This window comes from Lissotriton helveticus, chromosome 4_1, assembly GCF_964261635.1.
Source record: "Lissotriton helveticus chromosome 4_1, aLisHel1.1, whole genome shotgun sequence".
Taxonomy (NCBI): domain Eukaryota; kingdom Metazoa; phylum Chordata; class Amphibia; order Caudata; family Salamandridae; genus Lissotriton; species Lissotriton helveticus.
In genome coordinates, this window is record NC_136063.1 from 1,583,575,461 (window position 1) to 1,583,597,485 (window position 22,025).

At 45.6% G+C, this 22,025-nt stretch overlaps 1 protein-coding gene across 2 annotated transcripts in view; it reads right to left on the reverse strand.

The window, feature by feature from the left end:
• Positions 1-22,025, reverse strand: part of SUGCT (succinyl-CoA:glutarate-CoA transferase) — a 3,526,579-nt gene that overhangs the window by 3,118,816 nt on the left and 385,738 nt on the right. The gene's annotated exons all lie outside the window — the stretch shown is intronic.

The window sequence follows — 22,025 nt, forward strand, 5'->3', positions numbered from 1 at the left end:
TGTGCTGCTAGTTTATTGTTACCTAAATTCAAGGAATTTCCAAGAATTGGACTAGGAGGGCTCACTCACGAAATCTGACATGCTTAATCATTTACCACCTCGTCCCACCCTGGTAAGATGTTACTACCAGGGCGGACTCGATCTCAGAATGGGGCTTTTCTGAGGGAGTACTTATATATTTATTCTCTCAGGACAATGATTTAGGTCCAGTTTAAAACTACAAAAAACATGGGATAATCCACTGAAGTATCCTTTAATTTGGTGGTATCCCTGGTTGGTTAAAAGATTATCAAGGGGTAAATACAGGAGGCATACTTAGGTGTAATGTCCTGTATGCGTGACTGTACAAATAATTATGCCAACATGTTTCTGCCTCTAATCAGCCGTGGGTCTAATCCATTCGTCAGGGCCGTGTCTATGCCCTCTTCACTGCAATTACTAAGAGCTAGGTGGGCTTAGATATAAACAGAGGACCTACCTCTCAACTGGTATCATAAATAGTGATAACCTAGAACGATTTAGCTAGGTGCTTCATGGTCTATTCAGGGTGCTTCTGTCCTGTAGTCACACTTTCATAAAAGGTCGAGAACAGACTTGTTATCTAACTTGCCTAATCGAACAGCCGTCTAGTGCAGTCTCCAGCTGACTCAAAACGACGCAGCCAGGCTGCTGTTCTTGCTTCCAAAGTGTTGTCTTGGCTCTTGCCTTATTCAAAAATTGCATTGGCTCCTTGTTGAGAAGTGTGTTTATTTTAATACTTGTGCACCACCCATCCTGTCCAATCTAGTGTTCCCATACATGCCCTCATGGTCACTGAGTTTAGCCGATTGTAATTTGGCTTCTGTTCCATGTGTTAGGAGAGTCAGAGCGAGAGGCCATTCTTTCCACTCTAAGGCCCCCACCCTTTCAAACACACTCCCTCTGTCCATTAGGAGTGTCCTAAACCACTGGTCTTTCAGAAAAATCCTGAAGACCTGTTTGTTCTCTTTTTAGCTGCTTCCTGTGGCACTTTGCGATAGGTCGTTTCTTGCTCTTTTAGGACTAGCGCTTGGACACCCTGTTGCTGGGGCAGCTAAGAGCTGTATAAATCTTATAACATAACAAAGTCTCCCAACTCTTAGGCGTTTACATGTTCTTCTAACTGATTCAATCTGTATCTCAATTGCTAGATTTTGGGAGAAGTTAGAAGGATGAGAAGTTTGGAACCATAGGTCTATTTTCAAGTGGGTGAGTTGGTGTTAGTTGATCCATATGTACGCTGATGATTAATTGATTTTATGCATTAATGTGTATTTTTACCCTTTATGGCTGTCCCATCGTGCAGCTGAATAAAGACATTGAAATTGAGTTTGGTGGACAGGGTATTCCGTCATAGGCTTGTCAAATGTCCAGTGCCCTGCATTAAAAGAGTATTAAATACAGCAGACACGATATCCACCTCAATTTGACAAAGTATCCCATCTGCCAAACTCTAAATAAGGCCTTAAGTTGTTGCCAATTGTACTTGAAGACATGGATTTAGATCCTGGCTTTGTCACTTTCGCAATGGATGACCCAAATAATGCACACTAGTGATGGCTGTTTGCTCACCCTCTCATTTTGATTAACTATTCATATCAGTGATTGGTGCATCATTATAATGAGTGCAATAATTTTTACAATCATATTGGAGATTGAACACATATCTACTATGCTCTTTGCTGACAACATGGTACTGATCCATATTACTCCAGTTAGGCTTCGGAAAGACATTAGTATAACAATCTAGAAATCAATATGAAGACTCCAAACTCGTGTATGCTTACGGATCCCAGTAGACAAGAAGATTCTCCACATAAGGTAGTAGCACAGAATAGGCTTGCCCTCCTGCCAAAGCATATTTTCCTGTGTCTCAGGTGACTGAAATTAGGACCCTGTAGATCTCAAGCTGCCACAAGCTCAAATCAAGATATGTGACCGAGGTGTGGACTGATGCACAACAAAAGAGCTTAACACATATGCACTTGCTGTGCAGTTTGCCCCTTACCCAGGGAATATCTCAACTAGGAGTCTATGGTCAAAAGCATAAACTTAAGAAATTGAACGGTGAAGAACTGCAAGGGGAACAACTAACATGGCAGCAATGAACACAGAGTTTACACACAAAAAAAGCAAATTGTTTCGTGGTGGTCAAAAAAACGATGGATTTAACCCAGAACTGTGACTGGAGGTGGATGTTTAACAATGTAAAACATTCCGTCCATCATCTTTTTGTTTCACACAGTTTACACGGCAGGAACTTTCACTGCATGAATGTAATGGACAACCCCACAAATTAAAAAAAAAGCATAGTGCACAATCACATTAAACATTTCAGTAGAACTCCAGAGACTTAAGAATGAACCTAAATAATACGGATTTAAATGGGCGTAATTACTGAAGCAATGGTAAAAGCCCAAGCGGCCACATAGAGAGCTTGGTGACATAAAACTACTAGCTTATATAAACTTGGGTGTGTTTGTAAAGGGCTTTGCTATTGAGAGACTGGTTAAGAAATGTGACTCATACAAAAATGTATGGCCGAGTCGACAACACGCACAAAAATGAATCACCTTTCACGAAAAGAGAAAAATCCCATATGTTGTTGATTAATTGGTGAGAATGTTTATGATCACGCATTTGTAATGACAAATATAGTCAGCATATGGACTGCACGTGCATACAAATGCAGTGCATCTGAAGCATCGAAAATATTTTAGATGGAATTACGAATGTATAAACTGCCAGCATGCCACCTAATGCATGCATAAGGGCGAGGAACCTAAAAAACAAAGCAAACATACAAAATACATCATCTACAAAAACGAAATAACATTAACGCAGGCAATTCTCCGTCCAAATTAAATAGAGGGATACATGCATGTAGCCATAAAGATATGTTTTTAAAAAATGTGCTCCAACAAGGCCCTTCCTGTACTTGGAGAGTTCTGTTAAAAGACCTTTTGAATACACCATCATAAACAACCAGCAGATTGAAACTCTCTGAGCAAATGACTCCAAGCGGACAATACCTTTGGACTAAGTTGTCTTAAATACTAGAGGATCTGCTAATTGAAGGCCTAATGCACTGAGAGCAAGAGACTTGCATTTAAAGTTACCCGCCACTGTTAGGTCATCAGTGATGTAGCAATATGGTCGGTCTGTCACAGGTCAGCTACTAGCATTAGGCATCATTGATCACCCCTCTAATACTACAATAGAGTTCTTGTGAATGGTGAAATACATTCCCATTAGTATTTCCTACTTTTGTAGGGCTTGGACACCCATTTGTAAGCAGCAGTTTTTCAGTGGGCTTTTGCAAATCCATTGGGTCAAAATCACAAAATAATCATAAATCATCGAATATGCAGCATATGTCCATGCGCTGCAGAGACTGTGCACACAGTTTGCCGAGACTCTACCCAATTTACATTAATATCAATAAATAACTAAATTCCATCACGATAATCTGGGTGTAGTGGTGATGTCTTTTCACTAGTTTCTAGTAAAGGAAAGAAGTTAGATGAAACTGCTAGTCCTAATCCATTTAGCCATTCCCAGAAAAGCAATGACCCACCTGAATGACTTGTTCAATTTTTACAATTAAGAAGCCTCCAACTCCCAACAAATATCTAACTGAACTCCACTATCGTGTCTGCTTGATGCAGCAGTAATTCTGACCCTGGGGCGGCCTCGGGTTCTGGTGGAAACCAGTGATATTCTGTATTCTGTCATTAGGTTTGAAACTGACAACCTGGTTCTTTGGAAAAGTCTTTGCCTAACTTCTACCTTATATGCCTCTGTAATTCCGTTATTTTGAAAAGCCCAGACACTCTGGCCGCGCATAAATAAATAAACAAATAAATAATCTTACAATTCATGACCTCTGCCTCAAATTTACAGACCAACATTGCTTTTTAAGTGTATTTGCAAAGTGTGAAGTAACTAGTGAACACACCCACTAGCTACCGGCTTGGCACTGCTAAGGAGAATACACCCTCCCACATACATATTTGGTACCTCAAATGTTTCTCAAGACAATGTTTAATGATAATCCAAATTAAAAGAAACATGAACAAGCTGAAGAACCTGCATGGCTTCTATTACACATGGAGGTAAATGTTCAACAAAGATGTAGAATATTGTGAAACAAGGTAAATGGTAACAACATGGTAAAGATATGGTGAGGGAGCATTGCTCAGTCTAACTTTAGTTCTGCGTTGAAATTGATCTTTGATTTGACCACTTTATGGTGGCTATACAACCAATGCCAACAATGCATTCAGAAGAATCCAACAGATCTATTCAATGTCAACTGGATGGTACCTTCAGTGTCAGAGCGCGCCAGCCAATCGCAACGGATATGGCTTGAACATTTGTCAGTCAGCAAACTAACAAAATTGCATAAAGTACTAAAGGAGACAGTTCCACAATCAGGAACCACATATCCCAGCAAAACTTTCAAAATGACGTTACTCGCTGGCATGCATATGCCGTCAGAATAGATGTTAAAACCATTTTGTCGTTCCAGTACGCGGCTGATTATTTTGGTTACCTATATAACCACATATGGGTAGGTTTCCTTCATGGGTTACTCGTTTATTTTATTGTATATGGGATAAGAATAATGAGTCTAATTATATATTGCGTCTTTTCCCTATCTCAGTATATTTGCTGGGTACCCAGTAATGAGCCTTCATTGATTCCTCGCATTTAAGGTGGATTCTTTCTTTTGCAGATACCCCGATATAGATAAGTCTATACACATACATATAGGTCATACGACTGTCTGTTTCTCAGTTGCACAGAGCAATTATTACTTTTATTTATCTATTTTACAGGTCTCCTTCCCTGCAGTTCCCTGCCTTTCCTTCCCCCACTTGATTACTTCAAGTGTCTACGCTAGTACAGCAATTCAGACTTGAGGTTGTCGAGAGGTGGACCACTCTGAGCATCGACTCTATCCTGAGAATATAAGACAAACCGGGACATCCAGTAACAAGTCATCACCTCTGGCAATGCTGTGTCTCCTGTCTCGATAAGTAGAGCAGGCAGCTCTGTTCTGGGTGACAAACAATGCACTGCCATGCTGCCACGCTTCATGTGGAGATATGCTGACTTACAAAGCCTTCAGTCTCTTTTGCGGGTGAAAGCCATGTGGCTGTTAAAATGGCAACTATTCTTCAACTTGTGGTAGGGAAGAACCTGTTGTCTTGGTTATGGCGTGAATATGCTGATGCTTGGAAGTGATACTCTTTTATTCTGCATTTTGCAAGGTGTTTTGCCAAACATATGTGGACAGTGCGTTTGTATGAGCCTTTCGAGTCTGCTTCTCATATTGTTTATCTTTTTTTTTAACAGACCAGTTTTGGTTAAACCGTCCACCACATGATGAATTATTTGTGAAGGAGCTAATGAACAGGTTCAATTACGAAGAAGTCACCTATAGAAAAATAAGGACTTTGCAAGCCACCCAGGTATAGCCAACTGCACTTTCAACGTTATCAAATACCAGTATGTCTTCTTACCTTTTTACTTTTAGAATTCTTCATGCTCTTTAAAAACCACACCAAGTCATGAACATATGTTGTCACATTGTGAAACCAAGCATGGGCCCCTGAGTTTCAGCTTAATTGAAATACGTCTTAAAAAAGAACCAACTGGTCCTTTAATGGACTCACCTCAGGTACTGTTCTTTACAAACCCAAGAAAAAGGTATAATATGTAAAAGTGGTAGAATGAGTGTTTTGTTTGGCGGTGAATAGCTGCGGTGTGCAAAATGTATATTTCGCGGATGTACCATGTTACTCCGCATACTTTTACTCCGCATACCGTTACAACGCGACTTTTACAACGCATACCATAACGCATAGCGCTTTGGGGTGCTGGATAGTGGTAAGTATAATTTACTATTCTAACTCCAGTCCCCGTGGACCCTAGGGAAGGTGTTGGATAGTAAATTATACTTATTCCCTATCCTAGAGCGCCCCCCAGCGCAATGCGTTGTAATGGTATGCGGAGTAAAAGTCGCGTTGTAATGGTAGTGCGGAGTAAAAGATGCGTTGTAACGGGTGTATACCATATTTCGCACATGTAATTTACTAAATTTGTGAATTTCACTGGTGCAACATTTTGCACATTTTTTTCCAGCGGACAACTGCTGAGAGTAGAAAATGTCTCCAAAGCTTGGTTCAAGAAGAAAATGTCTCTTAGGAGATTTTTTTTTCGTTCTTCAACAAATTCGCTTGCTGATATCTTGTCTGAAGCTAGTATATGAAGTATGCCTTAGTGTTCAATTTTTAATCTAGATACTACAAGATTAATTTTGCAAAAATGTGCATCATTTTGTGTAATTTTAACAAAATACAAAAACAAAATTCGCAACTTCGCACTCTTCTTAGCACTCAAGGAATCCACGGGTAGATTAAGGGACGCAGAAGATAACTGCTACATATTATGATTACCTTCATCCATCATAATTTGGCCTTCCAGATGTAGAGAGATATCCTCGTCCTCTTTCATGCTCATTATTACTTCTTGCCTTATATGCATGCCTTGTAGAAAAGGTAGTTTTATGTGGATAATGAAAAGCAATGTTTTGCTTTTCCGAAATATAAAATTCTTTAATAGTTTAACTGTGAAATGTTTCATTGAAATTTGTTTTCAATTTTCGTTTGAAAACTACTCTCTTTGGCATGTCAAATGAAAAACGTTCAATGGCCAGCACATACACAAGATTACATTACATTCTAATATTCGGTCTTAGGTGCATATGCATCAAAATAGTCAATAGCAATTCTTTAATTGCTATTTTTAAGGTAGAGCAATTAAAGAATCGCTATTGCCTATGCATGTAGGAATCGCAAAAAAAATGTGATTTCTACACATTCCTTAATTGCGACTCGCCAATTGTGAGTCGCAATTAAGGAATTGAATGGGAATTGCATGCGCAATTTGCGAGCATCCAATAAGTACTCACAAATTGCGCATGCAATTTCAAGGGTGCCAAAACGATACCCTGTTGCACTCCTGAAATTTCAATGTATCCACATGTTGCGCACACACATGCCCCAAAGGCATGTGTGTGTTTATCATGGTACTTTAAAAAATGCACTTTAGTGCATTTTCCAAAGAAATAGCAAATTAGCATCAACTTGTGATTGACAGTAATTTGCGATTCCTATCTGCGAAATCGAAAGATTTTACTGGTTAATGCATTGCATTTAAGGAATCGCAATTTGCGATTCTTTAAATGCAATCACAATTTAAGCAATTGCAAATTGTGCGATTACTTAAATTGTGATTTTTGCATTTCGGAGGATGCATCCCAAATGCAAAAATATCGGTCACAAACCGGCAGATTCTGCAAACTTGCCTGTTTGCAACGAGATATCCTTGATGCATGTGGCCCTTAATTCCTTAAAAGAAAGTCAACATTGTGGAGTACACTTTGGAACAGTATTATTACTGACGAATTGAAAGGAGTGTATAAAATGCCAAAAATATATACATGTTGGATGCAAAAGAAGGAATCTTTAAGAAAAGACTAAGTGCCAGGTGTACAAAAAGTTTGAATTGCGATTTCCAAATTGCAATTCTTACCAAATCGCAATTAGGAAATCGCAATTCCTTATTTAAGAATACTTTCAACTTCCAATTAACGATTCCTAGTGGGTCGCAAATCGACCTACCGCTTGAATATTACTGAGATAGGTCGCAATTTGTGACCCATTAGAAATTGCAGCCATTAAAGGGATGGTGGCCTGCTGGGGTCAGCAGACCACCATGTCTGCAACTGCTTTTAAATAAAGCAATCTTTTTTAAATTTTTTTACTGTATGCAGTGTGTTTCCTTCAAGGAAAACAGGATGCATTTAAAAAGAAATTAAAGAAAAAATGAAGTTTCATTTTTTAAGAATAAACAGTGGTCTGTGGGACCACTGTCCTGCTCAAAAATATTTTTTCAATATGCTCAAAGGGGATGGGGTCCCAAAGGTACACCTTGCAATTTGCAAAAGGGTTAGTACCACTTTTAAAATGGTGGTAAAGTATTACTGTTTTGTCAATTCAGTCGCAAAACAGTACTGCATGCCACATCGATTCGCATTTCATACATGAGAAAAAGCATGTATCTATTTGCAAACAATGACTGGAAAAATGCTTTTTACACCTGACCCCAAGAATCATGGTCGGAAGCTCACTTTCTCCATTACCTATGAGGTCAGGCAGCCTCCAAGGCAGGGCCGGCTTGTGGTAGGAGCGAGGTGGGCCCAGGGTGCTGATCTTCAGACAGGGAGCTTTTTAGGGTCGAGGCTGTGAGAGCATGTGCTAGCACAAGCGTCTCGCTTGCGAAACTTTATTAACAAAAAGCACTTGGAACCAGTCCGTTGCTGGCCAATTGTTGGCTTCTGTGGCACTCTTCTTTCCATCCTTGTAATTTGTCAAGGCAGGCCTAAAATCATTTGCGTTCCTCACTGTGAAGCAGGGCGCAAGCACGGATTAATTCAACTTAATCATTGCCAGTCTGCTGCTCCCGACGCAATGGAGGTACTATTTTGTTCTTTTTAACTTTTAGTGCCCTGCAAACAGAAGGCTTGTGACTTTCAAAAACGTGCCCAGCTGGACAAACATAACTGAAAGGATACATTTTCTCTAGTTAACTTTCTTTTTTTTTGCTAAGTCTTCTTTTCTCACTTTGCACTTATGTTTTCTTTTGTTTTTGCTTGTGGGTGCTGTTCTCAAAAGATGAGGATTATCTTACTACAAAGCGACATTGTTTCTTTCTTATGTGTAATTTCTGAAATTATGCTTTCACACATAATCATGCAGTACATCCTAATCCAATCCACCCCAGTCCAATCCGCCCGAATCGAATTCATGCCAATCCACCCCACCTCACCTCACACCACACCAATCCACCCCACTCAATCCAAACCACCACAGACCACTCCAATCCACCCCACTCCAATCCAAACCCCTCACACTACAATCCACCCACTCCAATCCTCCCACCCCTCTCAAATCTGCCCCACTCCAATTCGCCCCAATCCAATCCAAAACAATCTGCCCCACTTTACTTCAAAACATTTTGCCCCACTCCAATCTGCCTCACTTTTATGTGCCCCACTCCAATCCGTCCTACTCCGATCTACCTAACTCCAATCTGTTCTACTCCAATCTAAATCTAAATCCGTATTTGTAAAGCGCAAACTACTCACCCTTACGGGTCTCAAGGCACTGGGGGCGTCGTGGAAATTAAGTGAGCTATTGCCCAGAGTCAAATGGTGCTGAGCTGAGCTGCCGCTGGAGCAGGGGATCGAACTGTGAACCCTCTGCTCCGAAGTCAGCTGCCCTGATCGCTGCACCACACCTCTCCAATCCACCCCACTCCAATCCAAAACAATCTGCCCCACTCCAATCCACCCCAATCCAATCTGCCCACTCCAATCCAAAACAATCTGCCCCACTTCAATCCACAACAGCCTGCTCACTTCAATCTGCCCAGCCTAATTCAAAACAATGTGTCCCACTCCAATCCAAATCAATATGTCACATTCCAATCCAAAACATTCTGTCCCATTCCAATCCAAAACAATTCCCACTCCAATTTGCCTCACTCCTAGCCAATTCACCTCACCTCAAACTACTCTCTTCCAATTCGCCCATCTCCAATCCACCCCAATCCAAACCACCCTTCATCAATTCACCCACCCCAATCTAAACGACCACAATCTGCCCCATTCCAATCCAAAACAATATGCCCTGCTCCAATTCAAAATAATCCACCCCAATTCAATCCAAAATAATCTCCCCCACTCCAATCCAAGGCAATCTGCCCTCTCCAATCCACCTACTTCAATCCACCTCATCCCAATCCAATCAATCCCACTCAAATCCAATCCAGCCCAATTCCGCCACATCCAATCTACCCTACTCAAACCCACCCCACCCCACTCCACTATAGCCCACACCAATCCAAATCCACTTCAATCCAATCCACCCTACCCCAATCCAATCCACACTACTTAATCCAACCACCTCACTCCAATCCAGTCTACCCCACTGCAATCCAATCTAATCCACACCACTCCATTCCAATCTACCCCATTCCAATCCACCCCATTCCAATCCAACCTAACACTTCCAATCCACCCCACTCCAATTCACCTCACTCCATTCCACCCTACTCCAGTCCAATACACTCCAAACCAAACCACACACTCCAATCCACTGCATTCCAGTCCACCCCAATCCAATCTACCCCACCCCATTTCAATCCAAAACAGTCTGCCCCTCTTATCTGCCCCGCTCTTATCTGTGCCACCCCAATCCAAGACAATCTACCCACTCCAATCTGCCCACTACAATCTGCCCCACTACAATTCAAAACAATTGGTCCCACTCCAGTTCAAATCAATATGCCCCACTTAAGTGCAAAATAATCTGCCCACTCCAATCTAAAAAAAACTGCCTGCCCCACTCCAATCCAAAACAATCTGCCCACTCCAATTCGCTCCACTCCAATCCAATCTACCTCAGGCCAAACCACCCACTCACTTCCAATTCACTGCACTCCAATCCACCCCAGTCCAATCCACCCTACACCAATCTAATCCACCCCAATCCAGTCGACCCCACTCCAGTCCACCTCATCCCAATCCAATCCACCCCACTCCCTTCTCAATCCACCCCACCCCACCCCAATACAATCCAACCACTCCAAACCACCACAATCCACCCACTCCAATCCAAAACAATCTTCCCCATTCCAGTCTGCCCACTCCAATCTGCCCCACTTTAATGCAGCCAACTACAATCTTTCCCACTCTAATCTTCCCCACTCCAATCTATCCCACTCCAATCTTTCCAACTCTAAAGTGCCCCACTCAATCCAAAACAATCTGCCTACTCAATCCAAAACAATCTTCCCCACTCTAATCTGCTTCACTCCAATCCAAAACAGGCTGCCCCTCAATCTATCCCACTCCAATCTACCCCACTTCAATCCAAAGCAATCTGCCCCACTCCAATCCAAAACAGTCTGCCCAACTCTTATCTGCCCCACTCCAATCTGCCCCACTCCAATCCAAAACATCCTGCCCCACTCCAATCCAAAACAATCCGCCCCACTCCAATTTGCTCCACTCCAAACCAATGCACCCCAAAGCACCCACTTCCCTTATAATTCATGCCACTCCAATCCATCACAATCCACCCCATTCAATCCACCCTACACCAATCCAATGCAGCCCAATCCAAACGACCCCACTCCAGTCCACTTCACCCCAATCCGGTCCACCCGACTCCCTCCCCAATACTCCCCACTCCAATCCAATTTGTCCCACTGATGGAGCAAGAATTCGCACATAAAGGGTCTTGCTTGTATTCAAGAACCTCGAATAACGTTAATAAATTGTAATCAACTTGTTTGTTTTACTAACTTCCCTTTTATTCAGACATTGGGGATGTCCCAGCGAAGCTTGCATATGTGTCTCTTAACCTTAACACGCTTGCCACTAAAATGGCCGCTGCTTGGCGGGAGTTCGTCTGCGCATGCGTCGGTCACACTCACGTGACGTGACGTACTCGCATTCTGGTGGGAAACCTTTGCGCTTGCGCACTAGCTTTAAAATGGCTGCTTTGTGTTCTCACATGCTGAAGCTTGCTCTGCCGCTTTCTGCATTGTTGTTCGTCTTGCACTAATCTTAATGCTATAGTTAAAATAAAGTAAGGGGAGTCATATAGGGATTCCTGGTATACAGTGTATTAATTTATTTCTATGTTCTAAATTGTTTTCCTTTACTTTTCATGTATCGTAAAACCTTGGGCATGAGGGATGGGAACACTCCATATTGAACAGCCTTTCTGCGCATGACAGTCTTCCGCCAGAGGATGAACTCTGTGACATTGAACGTGCGCCAACCCAGAGGTCCCCGCCAAGATGCGCCTGGGAAGATGCACCTTCGCCTAGTAGAAGAAGCTGAACTGTCCTGCAATTGACACAATTGTATATAATCTTTGTATTCTCTATTGTAGTTTGTAGAATAGGTCATGGGAACCCCAAATTCAAATAGGCGGTCCCAAAAAGATGCAAATTGAGACTTGTAGAAGTTAATCCTGGTTGGTGTGTTGACCTGTCCTACCTGAGGACCAATCGAAATTGGGGATTCTTACACTTTCAACATTTGGGGGGGTGGTACACTGACCCAAAAGCAGTATAACTAGCCTGGTTTTAGCTAAAGAATTTGTCCGACTTGTCCGAATAGCTGGCCTGTCACTGACCCAACGCACTCAATAGGTGACTGATACAGAGTGCTGCGGAGCACTCTGTCCGTAATTTCTACAGACCCAAGCGGGGTTTTAAGAACCTTAAATGCTGGCGGAGCACTTTGCTGGAGAATTCGATAACCCAATCGGGGTTCTCACTGATATCTGCAGAGAGGGTGTAGAGCAGGCGTTGCTACCGAACTGCGGGTGCTGGTCTTTCCTTGATGGTCCTGTCCTGATCCTAATCTGTTTTTTCTGTCCTGTCCTGGGGTGTCCATTCTGCACCTGCTGGCCTACTGGCGATTGTCCTTCCTTGGGGTTTCTCTTGTCCTTAACCGACCCGTGGCCAGGGTTGGTCTTCACACCGTACTAGGTAAAACTAGGGCTGGAAAATCTATTCTGCATCTTTCATTCTTTTCCTTGCTTTAATAAAGACGTGATCTTGCATATTGAATTTCCATGCTTTCTTTGCACTGACAAATGAAAAAGTCATTCATCATAGTTGTTATATTAGCATGTTCCAATTTTTCCCTATCCTTTAAGTACGTTCCTGCATACAATTCATGAAAATAGATGTTTCCTTTTTCTTTACCTTCCTTTAGCTAAATGAAGTGATTGCTCTGAAATATTAGCGTGTTCCATTTTTACCCTCCCTATAGTCACATGTTACTTTTCGAGTTTCCATAGACTGACTAAAATTCTCGTACTGTGCCCACTATTGAAGGGGTACATTCTAGTATGTTCCTTATCTTTCTCCGTCCTTTAGTCACTCCATGACTAAGTCTAAATTCCTGAAAATTCTTACTAGCATGTTCCCTTTTCTTACCTTCCTTTAGAGTCCTAAATGGTTGGTCTAATTTACTTCCTATATGGATACGTGCTCTTTATAATTCTAGTTATTGACAGTCTAATTGCTGTAAACCTTATGCTTTCTGAAAACGATGAACTTTAGATAAAGGTTTTCTAAAACTTTCTGAGTTTGTGGTTATTATATGAGTGCAAATATAGAAAAGGTATTTTGGTGTTTTGCCTTTCTTTTATAGCTAGCTCCCTGATCCATTGTGGTCATAGGTACCCGTAGCGGTGGATTGGTAAGTCGGGTACACTGGAAAATACAATAGGAAGGAAACAGGGTTACTGGTAGTAGAGTGCAAGGTTACCCGATTAATAAATATGGTGTATTGAAATTTATGGCCCAATGTACATATGGTAAAATTACAGTCGGGTGACCTGCGCGCTCTATCACCACTCCAATCCAAAACAATCTGCCCCACTCCAATCCAAAACAATCTGCCCACTCCAATCTGCCCCACTCCAATCCAAAACAATCTGCCCACTCCACTCCAAGGCAATCTGCCTAATTTCAATCTGCCAAACTGCAATCCATCCCACTCCAATCCAATCTACCTCACTCCAATCCACCCAACTCCAGTCTAATCAACCCCACGCCAATCCAATCCACCCCAATTCAGCCAAAACCAATCTACCCCACTCCAATACACCACATTCCAATACACCCAACACCAATCCACCCCAATCCAATCCACCCCACTCCAGTCCACCTCACCCCAATCCATGCCACTCACTCCCCAATCCACTCCAATTCAGCCACATCCAATCTATCCCACACCAATCAAATTCACTTCAATCAAATCCACCCCATCCAATCCACCTCAATTCAATCCAATCCACCCCAATCTAATCCGCCCCACTTATTCCAATCTACCTCACTCCAATCCAATCCACCTAACTGCAAACCTAACCTACTCTACTCCAATCCACACCACCCTATTCCAATCCACCCCATTCCAATCCACCCCACTCCAATCCACTACACTCCAATCCAATGCACCCCACCCACCCCATTTCAATCCCAAACTGTTTGGGCCACTCTGATCTGCCCCACTCTTATCTTCCCCACTTTAATTTGCCCCACTTAAATCCAAACAATCTGCCCACTCCAATTCGCCCACTCCCATCTGCCTCACTCCAAAACAAACCAATTGGTCCCACTCCAATCTTCCCCGCTTCAATACAATACAATATGCCCCATTTTAATCTACAACAATCTGCCCCACTTCAATGTCAAGTCAAGTCAAGTCAAAGAATTTATATAGCGCACTACGTACCCAGAGGGTTTCAAGGCGCTTAGGGAGGGGAGGAGGATTACTTGTCAAATATCCACGTTTTAAGTTGCTTTCTGAATGCTAAGTGGTTCTGGGTAAGGCGAAGGTGAGTGGGGAGTGAGTTCCATGTTTTAGCGGCCAGGTATGAGAAGGATCTGCCTCCCATGGTGGTCTTGTTGATGCGAGGTACAATGGCGAAGGCTTGGCTAGAGGAACGTAGTTGGCGGGAGGGGGTGTAGAAGGACAGTCTTGAGTTGAGGCATTCTGGTCCGATGTCGTAGAGTGATTTGTGTGCGTGGGTTAGCATTCGGAAAGTGATCCTCTTATTGACGGGTAACCAGTGGAGGTCTTTCAGGTGGCCAGAGATGTGTTCGTTGCGCGGGATGTCTAATATGATCCTGGCAGAGGCGTTTTGGATTCGTTGGAGTTTCTTCTGGAGTTTAGCGGTAGTACCTGCGTAGAGGGTGTTTCCGTAGTCCAGTCGGCTCGTGACAAGAGCATGGGTGACTGTTTTTCTGGTTTCGGTGGGGATCCAGCGAAAAGTTTTTTTGAGCATGCGGAGAATGTTGAAGCAGGATGAGGATACGGCGTTGACTTGTCTGTTCATTGAGAGTGAAGAATCCAGGATAACGCCTAGGTTCCGTGCGTGGTCAGTCGGGATAGGTGCTTTTCCAAGGGCTTCCGGCCACCAAGAGTCGTTCCATGCAGAGGGGGATGTACCTAAGATGAGGACTTCTGTTTTATCTGAGTTCAGTTTCAGACGGCTGAGTTTCATCCATTCGGCAACTTCTTTCATTCCTTCGTGTAGGTTAGTTTTGGCGGTGCTGGGGTCATTGGTGAGAGAAAGAATCAGTTGAGTGTCATCCGCGTAGGAGATGATGTTGAGGTTGTGTTGGCGTGCGATGGCCGCGAGGGGGCTCATGTATACGTTGAAGAGGGTGGGACTGAGTGAGGATCCTTGTGGTACGCCACAGATGACTTCAGTGGCCTCGGACTTGAATGGTGGAAGGCGGACTCTCTGGGTTCTTCCGGAGAGGAACGAGGTGATCCATTCAAGTGCTTTTCCTTGTATTCCGATGTTTCTGAGGCGTTGTAGAAGGGTGCTGTGGCAGACTGTGTCGAAGGCTGCAGAGAGGTCGAGGAGGATGAGGGCGACTGTGTCTCCATTGTCCAGTAGAGTTCGAATGTCGTCTGTTGCTGCGATGAGGGCGGTCTCAGTGCTGTGTTTTGCTCGGAAGCCAGATTGTGAGGAGTCGAGGGATTTGTTGGCTTCGAGGAAAGCGGCGAGCTGGTTGTTGACGGCTTTCTCGATTACTTTGGCCGGGAATGGAAGGAGCGAGATGGGGCGGTAATTTTTGAGTTCGGTGGGATCCGATGTGGGTTTTTTCAGAAGGGCGGTGAGTTCAGCGTGTTTCCAGCTTTCCGGGAAGGTGGCGGAGTTGAAGGAGCAGTTGATGACATCTCGGAGGTGCGGTGCTATGACGGAGTCTGCTTTGTTGAAGATGTGGTGAGGGCAAGGGTCTGTGGGGGATCCTGAGTGGATGGAGTTCATCAGGCGGATGGTGTCCTCAGTGGAGATTGGGTTCCAGTCGTTGAGGGTGTTCAGGGGGGGAGAATGTTCCGCATGTGGTAGGGTGGGTTGTTCTCCGGGTTGGTTGTCGAAGCTGTTGTGGATGTCTGCAATTTTGTTGTGGAAGAATGAGGCTAGGGAGTCGCAGAGGGCTTGAGAGGGGGTGATGTCATTAGAGTTGGCTGAGGGATTGGTAAATTCCTTGACGATGTTGAAAAGTTCCTTGCTGTTGTGGGCGTTGTTGTCGAGTCGATCCTTGAATGCTGTTTTCTTGGCCTTTCGGATTAATTGGTGGTGTGTGCGGGTGGCGTTTTTGAAGGCGTCCTTGGTGCTAGTGGTTGGATCTTTTTTCCAGGTCTTTTCAAGGGAGCGGCAGAGTTTCTTGGACTTTTTGAGATCATCGTTGAACCATGAGGTCTTCTTGCTGCCAGGTTTGCTTTGACGTTTTTTCAGTGGTGCTAAGGTGTTGGCGGTGTTGGATAACCATAGAGTGAAGTTGGCGGCGGCTTGGTCTGGGTTAGAAGAGTGGGTTGGGGTGTTTAGAAGGAGCGATGAGGAGATCTGGTCGATGGTGATTTTGTTCCAGTTTCTTTGCAGAGTCGGTTGGAGGTGGTTAGTGGGTTTTGGCTTGTTGTAGGTGAAGTGAACGCAGCTGTGGTCAGTCCAGAGGAGATTCGTAGTGTGGCTGAAGGAGACATGATTGCTGGAGGTGAAGATAGGGTCGAGTGTGTGACCTGCGATGTGGGTGGGGGAAGTGACCAGTTGTTTAAGTCCGAGGTTGGCGAGGTTGTCCAGGAGGGTGGTGGTGTTGCGGTCGTTGATCTTTTCAAGGTGAAAGTTGAGGTCTCCCAGAAGGATGTAGTCTTTGGAGGGGAGCGCGTGTGGAGTGATGAAGTCCGTGATGTCTTCACTGAATTTTGCGCGGGGTCCTGGTGGTCTGTAGAGGAGGGTGCCTCTGAGTGTGGTCTTGGGGTCGATGTGGATCTGGAAGTGAAGGTGTTCAGAGTTTGCGAGGTTGGCGTCAGAGCTTGTTGAGATGCGGATTGATTTTTTATGGACGATAGCGATTCCTCCTCCTGTGTGGCCGGTACGGTCCTTGCGTGTGATCTTATAGTCTTCGGGGATGGCGATGGTGATGTCTGGGGCGGAGGAGGCGTGCATCCAGGTTTCTGTTAGGAAGGCGACGTCTGGAGAGATGGTGTCTAGTAGGTTCCATAGGTCAATGGCGTGCCTGTGGACCGAACGGGTGTTGAGCAGGATGCATTGTAGGTGGTTGGGGTTGGGAGACTGAGGTGTGATCGTATCGGAGTTGAAGACGGTGCCGATGAATCTGCAGGAGTAGCAGGAGAAAGGTCCATGGGTGTGTCCAGGAGCGGCTTGGACGCAGTCGGGGGTGCGACCGGGGTTAAGGTCTAGGAGGGTGGAGGCATCGTAGGTAATGCGGGAGGGCTGGGCAGCTGGAGGAGCAGGGGGACAAGCTCTGGGCGCGGTCAAGGCGCGGACGGGCGCAGACGGGCTTACCTTTGGCGCACCTTCGGCGTGTACGTAGCGCGTGGACGCTGCGCGTGGGGGCATTGGCCATAAATGGATGGAGGATGGGGCGGAGCGTGGGAGGGTCAGCTGGGAGGCGGTCTCGGGGAGGCGTGTCAGGGGAAAGGACAACACACAAGATGGTGGTGGAGCCAAAAACGAAACTTATCTAACTATCCCAGCAAGCACAGCCAGATTAGCGCTAACACTTTAATGAAGCTGCGGTCATAGAGCGCTCACAACACTGCACAGTTACCACTCGCTGCAAGCTCAATGGTAAGAAAATGCTCAGCGCGCAATTCCTGACGCTACGATACCACTCTCGAGTTGTTAATGCCGAAGAGTCACGCTTTCAAATCAGTTTCCGCTGAGGGCTCTGGGCGCTGCGATTAGCTGGAGTCAGGGAGCGTGAGGGGGGAGCGGCCGTTCAGGACGAGGTCCAGGCGGTCACAATCTGCCTTGGGAGGACGGGAACCCTCTGTTTGTGGGTGGGAGGGGCAGCTGGGAGGCGGTCTCGGGGAGGCGTGTCAGGGGAAAGGACAACACACAAGATGGTGGTGGAGCCAAAAACGAAACTTATCTAACTATCCCAGCAAGCACAGCCAGATTAGCGCTAACACTTTAATGAAGCTGCGGTCATAGAGCGCTCACAACACTGCACAGTTACCACTCGCTGCAAGCTCAATGGTAAGAAAATGCTCAGCGCGCAATTCCTGACGCTACGATACCACTCTCGAGTTGTTAATGCCGAAGAGTCACGCTTTCAAATCAGTTTCCGCTGAGGGCTCTGGGCGCTGTGATTAGCTGGAGTCAGGGAGCGTGAGGGGGGAGCGGCCGTTCAGGACGAGGTCCAGGCGGTCACAATCTGCCTTGGGAGGACGGGAACCCTCTGTTTGTGGGTGGGAGGGGCAGCTGGGAGGCGGTCTCGGGGAGGCGTGTCAGGGGAAAGGACAACACACAAGATGGTGGTGGAGCCAAAAACGAAACTTATCTAACTATCCCAGCAAGCACAGCCAGATTAGCGCTAACACTTTAATGAAGCTGCGGTCATAGAGCGCTCACAACACTGCACAGTTACCACTCGCTGCAAGCTCAATGGTAAGAAAATGCTCAGCGCGCAATTCCTGACGCTACGATACCACTCTCGAGTTGTTAATGCCGAAGAGTCACGCTTTCAAATCAGTTTCCGCTGAGGGCTCTGGGCGCTGCGATTAGCTGGAGTCAGGGAGCGTGAGGGGGGAGCGGCCGTTCAGGACGAGGTCCAGGCGGTCACTTCAATCCATAACAATCGGCCCCACTCCAATTCGCCCTACTCCAATCCAATCTACCTCACCCTAAACCACTCACTCCCTTCCAATTCACCCCACCCCAATCCACCCCATTCCAATGCACCCTACACCAATCCACCCCAATCCAGTCAACCCCACTCCAGTCCACCTCACCCCAATCCATTCCAAACCATTCTGCCACTTCAATTGAAAACAATCCACCCACTCCAATCTGCCCCACTCAATCCATAACAATGTTCCCTCTCAAATCTGCCCCACCTTAATCTCTCCCACTCCAATCTGTCCCAATCCAATGTACCCCACTCAATCAAAAACAATCTGCCAACTCCAATCTGCCCCCCTTAATCCAAAACAATCTGCTCACTCCAATCCGCCTAATTCAAACTGCCCAACTCCAATACAAAACAATTGGTCCCACTCCAATCCTCCCCACTCCAATCCAAAACAATCTGTCCACTCCAACCCAAAACAATCTGCCCCACTTCAAAACAAACTGCCCCACTCCAATTTGCCCCACTCCAATCCAGTCCACCTCATCCCAAGTCACCCACTCACTTCCAATTCACCCCACTCCAACCCACCCCATTCCAATCCACCCTACACCAATCCAATCCACCCCAATCCAAACAACCCCACTCCAGTCCACCTCACCCCAATCTGATTCACCTCATTCACTCCCCAATCCCCCACTCCAATCCAATCCACCCACTCCAATCCACCCTACTCGAATTCACCGTACTCCAAGCCATTAGAATCTGCCCCACTCCAATCCAAAACAATCTGTCCCACTCCAATCCAAAACAATCTGCCCCACTCCAATTCAAAACAGTCTGCCCACTCCACTTTGGCCCACTCCAATCCAAAACAATCTTCCCCACTCCACTCCAAGGCAATCCGCCCACTTAAATCTACCCCATTCCAATTTACCTCACACCAATCCACTCCAACCCACTTCAATCCAACCCCACTCCAGTCCACCTCACCCCAATCTGATTCACCCCAATCCCCCACTCCAATCCAATCCACCCACTCCAACCCACCCTACTCCAAGCCATTATAATCTGCCCCACTCCAATCCAAAACAATCTGTCCCACTCCAATCCAAAACAATCTGCCCCACGCCAATTCAAAACAGTCTGCCCACTCCACTTTGCCCCACTCCAATCCAAAACAATCTGCCCCACTCCAATCCAAGGCAATCCGCCCACTTCAATCCACCCCATTCCAATTTACCTCACACCAATCCACTCCAACCCACTTCAATCCAATCAACACCACTCCAATCCAGTACAGCCCAATTCAGCCAAATCCAACCTATCCCACTCCAATCCAGTCCACCCCTACCACACTCCAATCTACCCACCCCAATCTAGTCTACTCCAATCCATACCACCCCATTCCAATCCACACCACTTCAATTCACCCGCTCCATTCCACCCCACCTCACTTCAACCCACTCCAATCTGCCCCACTCATGTTCACCCCACTCCAATCCACTCACTCCAGTCCACCCCACCCCAATTCACTCCTACCCCGTTTCAATCCACCACACTCCAATCTAATTCACCCCATTAAGTCCACCCCACTCCAATTCACCCCACTCCAATTCACCCCACTCCACTGCACTCCAAACCACCCTATCCCACTCCATCCACCCTACGCCATTGCAGTCCAGTCTACCCCACTCTACCCAATCCACCCCACCTCAGTTCAGGCCACCCCATTCAATATAATCAATCCAGCCCACCACACTCCAATCCAACCCACTCAATCCACCCCCCTCCAGTCCAGTCCAAGACACTCCCTCCAGTGCACTCTGATCCACCCGCTCCACTCTACTCTAATTCACCCCACTCCAAGCCACCCTACACTAATCCAATCCACCCAAATCCAATCCACCTCACCCCAAACCAATCTAATCCACCTCACCCAGTCCACCCACTCCAATCCATCCCACTCCACTCAATCCAACCAACTCTACCCCAAGTCCAATCCACTCCAATCTACTCCTATCCAATCCACCCCACTGAACTCTACTCCCCTCTACTCAACGACACTCTACTATCCCTACTCCTCTCTATAACACTCTACTTCAACAAGTCCAGTCTACCTCACCTTACTCCCCCCGACGCCACTCTAGGATACTCCATGGCACTAACTTTTAGCCTTGCTGAACGGCAGTCTCAATGGGGTACAACATGCAAAGACGCATTACCAAAGCTAATAGCTCCTGTATAGGCGAGACCTACTGGCTTTGCCAAAGCTTGTTTAAAGTACAGCAGTCCCTGTTTTTAACACCCTATCAAGCAGCCTTCCTTCCCCTCCCAGCTCTCTCTTGTCTTTTGCCGCCACCCTCTAACACCCCCTCCACACCTCAACAAACAACTTAGCACCAGCGTGCAGAGATTTGCTTAGAGGCAAGTCACTGTTTTAATGTAGCCTGATAGGGACTGACCTGTGAAAGGGGCCCCCAGATACCTCATTTCATTGACCAGCAGCGGGGCACTATCCGAGCAAGGGCCCACTCAGGTGAGTGCCAAACAGAGGTTGCATAAGTGCAGCCCAGAGAGAGCAGAGGGCCCTCCCGGGGGAGGCTCTGTGTTACTTGTGAGCTACTGTGGTAAATCTCAGGGAGAAAGGTTTGTGGGTTTATGTATTAGTTAACAAGTTGTGTAGGACTTGCAAACCGCCTCTACATGTGGTAATTTCAGCACGATAGCACAATGGGATTATCCGCATGCGAAACAAATGTGTGTGTGATCTACAGGTCACAACTTCAGGTCACTGGAAGGTAGTTTGGTCGGTTCTGTAGTGACTCCTGCATTAATCTGCGTTTTCAATGCTGGTCACATGTTTCGAAAGTACTAAAATAGGCCAGTGGGTAGGATGGCAGGTCCTCTGGCTGTGTGCACCCAGGAGGTTGCAAGATCGATTTACATGCCTAGCTTAGTCTATGCACAGTTCAAAAAACCTGAGCATGATTGGCAGGTAATAGTTTTAAATCCTAGTAAGGAGGACCAATGGGTTTAGCTCCTGCTACTGTGATCTGTGATTAAGCTTAGGCCACTTGTTCGAACAGTACTAAGAAAACACTGTTGATGGAATACTTTCCCTACTGAATGTGTCACCTGTTTGGTGGAAGCTTGTATCTCTGTAAGAGTAATTAGCTGATCTGTGCACAGACATCTTTGTGCGACCTGCAGGTTGGAGTAATATTTAAAATTTC